Source organism: Triticum dicoccoides, chromosome 1A (genome assembly GCF_002162155.2).
Source record: "Triticum dicoccoides isolate Atlit2015 ecotype Zavitan chromosome 1A, WEW_v2.0, whole genome shotgun sequence".
In the NCBI taxonomy this organism is placed as follows: Eukaryota; Viridiplantae; Streptophyta; class Magnoliopsida; order Poales; family Poaceae; genus Triticum; species Triticum dicoccoides.
In genome coordinates this window covers 489127830-489133235 of record NC_041380.1, presented here as the reverse complement: position 1 = coordinate 489133235, position 5406 = coordinate 489127830, and positions in this window count along the sequence as shown.

Here is a 5406-nt window from a genome sequence, read left to right as displayed (position 1 = left end):
ACTACTGCTCCGGAACACTTAGACTGGCCGGCATGTGATTCACTTCGTTCCTGTGTCTTTCCCTTTTGGGAAATGTCACGCGGTGACATCCGGAGTCCTGCCTAGCCTGCTACAGCCCGGTTCATCGGAGTCTTGTTAGCCCAGTGCTACAGCCCGGATTCGCACGCTGCTGTCCGACATGCTCGATGTTGATTCATGTATGCATGTCCCCATAAGTTAGTGCCACTTTGGGTTCACGACTAGTCATTTCGGCCCGGGTTCTCTGTCATATGGATGCTAGCGATACTATCATATGCGTGAGCCAAAAGGCGCAAACGGTCCCGACCCATGGTAAGGCGACACCCGTGGGAATACCGTGCGTGAGGCCACAAAGTGATATGAGGTGTTACATGCTAGATTGGTGTGACTTAGAATCGGGGTCCCGACAGCTTTGGTATCAGAGCCTGACTGCCTGTAGGATTACCAAGCCAACCTGGTCGAAGTTGAGTCTACAAATTCTTTAGCTATATAGGGGAATTGATTGTGGAAGGGAACGTAAGGCCCTTTTTACTCCTTATACCTCATGCCTTCTGATCTGAGTCATCCTATCTTTCCTACGGGGTTAAGGAACTAGGCTTTCTCTTCTGTCTATCAGGATCACGTGTTACTACTCCATAGTCTCTTAGGATTGGTTGATCAGATTCATATCCCAGTTCGAGTACTTCCGGTGTAGTCTTTTTAGTAATTTCCCAGAACCTTGAGTGATGATGTTGAGTATGGTGCTACCCTGCATTTTGCAGAATGTCTCATTTCGAGCATTTTACTGCCGTTATGCTGCCGGAATTGTCCTAGGAGTTCGAGAGATACTAATTTTTTGTGCTACCTTCTGCATCCTATAGTTGGTGCTGAATCCATCCTTGTTCTCCTTGGTTTCGTTCTTCAGGATGTTGCCGGTTAGCCGAAGTTCTGTTGCTCGTAGTCGGAACCACGGAGATGGTAGGGATGAGGATCCTCCCGACTAGTCTTCGTTGGCAGAGTTCATGTTAGAGATGGAGAAGAACAAGTGAGAGACTAACCGCTTGTTAGCACGTATTGAGGAGAACACCTCCCATCAGTGCAAAGAGTCAGCGACCATCTATGATTTCATTGGTCTGAAACCACCTACCTGCCATCATTCCATTGAACCACTCGATGCAGATGACTGGCTCCGTAGTATCACACACAAGTTGCGTTCTGCGAACGTAGCTGAAAGTGACAAGGTCACCTATGCTGCTTATCACCTGGAAGGTCCTGCTAGTCTTTGGTGGCAGAACTATGAGGCTATGCTTCCAGCTGGCCAGATAACCACCTGGAGAGATTTCACTGAGGCTTTTCGTGAGTGAGGGAGTCCTGGATTAGGGGGTGTTCGGATAGCCGGACTATACCTTCCGCCGGACTCCTGGAGTATGAAGATACAATATTGAAGACTTCGTCCCGTGTCCGGAAGGGACTTTCCTTGGTGTGGAAGGCAAGCTTGGCGATACGGATATGTAGATCTCCTGCCATTGTAACCGACTCTATGTAACCCTAACCCTCTCTGGTGTCTATATAAACCGGAGGGTTTTAGTCCGTAGGCCAACATACAGAACAACAATCATACCATAGGCTAGCTTCTAGGGTTTAGCCTCTCCGATCTCGTGGTAGATCTACTCTTGTACTACCCATATCATCAATATTAATCAAGCAGGGCGTAGGGTTTTACCTCCATCAAGAGGGCCCGAACCTGGGTAAAACTTCGTGTCCCTTGCCTCCTATTACCATCCGGCCTAGAAGCACAGTTCGGGACCCCCTACCCGAGATCCGCCGGTTTTGACACCGACATTGGTGCTTTCATTGAGAGTTCCTCTGTGTTGTCGCCATCGGGAAGGATGCCTCGCCCCATCTTTAAAGACGGCACCGTTGCTAAGGGAGCTTTGGCTGTCGGCCAAACCCTCCGGCTAGGTGGTTTTCTTATGACCGCCTGTTTGGCTTCTGCGCCGACGATGACCTCTCGAGCCATCGAAAACAATCTTCATGTCAGCTCGGAACTCGCCGAGCAGTTAGATCCAATGGAGCTCTCCTCCATAAAAGAGCTCTTGGATCACATCGCCACCCTGGGAGTCGCTATGGATTATGACCAGATTGGGCCTAAACCCGATCTGAGAGAGATTAACTCTCCCCAAGTCACCCATCACGTTGCCGTGGTAGAGGGACAGTGCGGCGACCCTTCATCTATCTTAAGGACTAGCCACGTCTGGATTCCCGATCCCTCCGAGCCGGATACCCGCGGAGGGGAGGATATCACTCAAGACCTGAACTTAGAGTCAGGCGATGGGCTGGATTCATTGGACAACAACCAGGAATCCAAATTTTTGAGTTCGGAAATTCCTCGGCCTCTGAGCCTCAGATTGGGTGAGGCTTCGGATTTAATTCCACCCACCCACCCGAACATAAGTGATCTATCCCAAATCAGGCAAGAGCTCGAAGAAACAGTACATCATTACTGGGCCAGATTCCTCCTGGTTAGGAACGGGATAAGGGACTGCCGCGAGGAAGACACAATCTCAATCTTCTGCAATAATTGCATGGACAAGGGAATCCTCAACGCCATAAGTCGTCGTGATATTACACGCTTCGCTGACTTGGCATCCATTGTACGAAAGTACTGTGCAATGGAAAGCGCCTGGAAAACCGAAATAAAATTTTGGGATGATCCGGCCCTGAATACAAACTCAGTTCGAAATAAAAGGGTGCATCATCGCCAGACACCCGGGTCAAACACCAAAAAGCAAAAACCCTCTACAGGGCATGGAACCGTACTGGAAGGATGGCTTAATGGACCCTGTAAAATTCATAGTACAGAGGATGCCACACCAACTCACAGCCTTAGAGCATGTTGGATACTCCGGCAGGTGGCCAAAATTGGCGAAGATCTCCTAATTCCAGAGGCCACAGAAAGCCACCCCAGAGACACCAATACGGTATTAACAGTCTTCGAGACTTTCGCATCAAATAATATGCGAAAAAGGACACTCCGCAGCCTTGCCGAAGTCTACCAAGTAGCAACAATAAACCCATGGAGTGACACGCTATTACCTTTAACGCCAGTGATGAACCTAAATTCCGAACAGCCCGAGCACCAGCCGCATTGGTCCTCAGTCCAATAGTGGACGGCTTTCGTCTTACCAAGGTACTCATGGACGGCGGCAGCGGATTGAACCTCATTTATGAGGAAACCCTTCAAAAAATGCAAATAGACTGAAACCGCATTGAGCGAAGCAGCACAACCTTTAGAGGAATAATCCCCAGTCGGGAAGCGCGCTGTACAGGAAAAATCACACTAGATGTGGTGTTCGGCACGCCGGATAATTACAGGTCCGAAGAGGTCACGTTCCATGTGGCTCCATTCAGCAGCGGTTATCACGCTCTGCTAGGGCGGGAAGCGTTTACAATCTTCCAAGCAATACCCCATTACGGGTACATGAAGCTCAAGATGCCCGTGCCTAACGGGATCATCACTCACGCTAGTGATCCGGACATAGTACTCCGCGCCGAAAACAAGACAGCCGCACTGGCCCTCGAGGCACTATCCGAAGCCCTCGCGGCTGAGGAACTGACTGCGCTGCGCTCCATGGTGAATAGGGACGATGTGGTACTTGGAAAAAGATCCAAGTCCACCTCCTTTAAACCGGCGGACGAAATAGTCAAATTCCAGGTCCATCCAACGGACCCCAATAAAACAGCTTCCATCGGGGCACAGTTAAACCCTGATGTAGACGCCGCACTGCGAGAGTTCCTACGAGAGAACTGGGACATTTTCGCCTGGCACCCTTCAGACATGCCAGGAATCCCACGCAGGCTGGCCGAGCACAGCTTAAATATCCTAAAAGGATTCAAACCTGTCAAACAAGCTCTTCGGCGTTTTTCCGAACCTAAGAGATAGGCCATGGGAGAGGAGCTAGCAAAGCTATTGGAGGCCGGATTCATCAGAGATATAAAACATCCGGACTGGCTGGCAAACCTGGTGATGGTACCAAAGAAGGACAAATCCTGGCGCCTGTGCGTTGATTTTAAAGACCTTAACAAGGCTTGCCCAAAGGATCCCTTCCCCCTCCCCCGCATCGATCAAATTATCGACGCTACCGCAGGACACGATTCGTTGTGTTTCCTCGATGCATATTCCGGCTACCATCAAATCAAGATGGCAGAATCAGACCAAGCCGCAACGGCATTTATCACACCATACGACCCATTCTGCTTCAACACAATGCCCTTCAGGCTCAAAAACGCTGGCGCAACATATCAGCGCATGATTCAGACATGTCTGGCAAACCGGATCGGCAAAACAGTGGAGGCATAACTAGATGATGTGGTCGTCAAAACAAGACATGTCGAATCTCTAGTAGACGACTTGAGGCTCACATTTGATAACCTTCGAACATACGACATCAAGCTCAACCCGGAAAAATGCGTTTTCGGCGTTCCAGCCGGAAAGCTCTTGGGCTTCATTGTATCCGATAGAGGAATTGAAGCAAATCCAGCCAAGATCCGAGCTCTGTCACAAATGGATATCCCAAAGGACCTCAAACAAATACAAAAGTTAACCGGATGCGTGGCGGCTCTAAGCTGCTTTATCTCCCGCATGGGAGAAAAGGCCCTACCCCTTTACCGCCTCCTTCGGCGCAACGAACACTTCGAATGTACGGATGCAGCCACAGCCGGAATCGACGAAATAAAAGCCATACTGGCAACAAACACAGTCCTGGCCACGCCAAACATTGGCGAACCAATGCTATTGTACATTGCAGCAATACATCAGGTTGTAAGCGCAGTGCTCGTCGTCGAACGAGAAACGGACGGACACAAATTCCCCCTTCAAAGCCGGTCTATTATGTGTCCACTGTCCTCACTCCGTGCAAATCACGGTACCCGCATTATCAAAAGATTGCGTACACCGTATTCATGGCATCCCGGAAGCTACGACACTACTTTCAAGAGTGTTCAATAACAGTAGCCTCGGAAGTACCACTTAACGATATTATAAACAACCGTGACGCAACAGGCCAGATTGCAAAATGGGCCATTGAGCTCCTCCCATTCGACATAACTTATAAGCCACGGCGAGCCATCAAGTCGCAAGTTTTGGCCGACTTTGTCGCAGAATGGACGGAGGCCGAACTCCCTAAAGAGTACGGCACATATTCAAATTGGATCATGCATTTCGACGGCTCCAAGATGTTGGCCGGACTAGGGGCTGGCGTCGTTTTGACGTCCCCCACAGGAGACACAGTTCAATACGTACTCCAGATTATGTACACAAGGCTGGACCAGAATGAAAAAGAGGTTGATTCACTCAAAATTTTCAAAGAACAGCACTAGGTTTTTGCATAATGTTGAATCATATGCTAC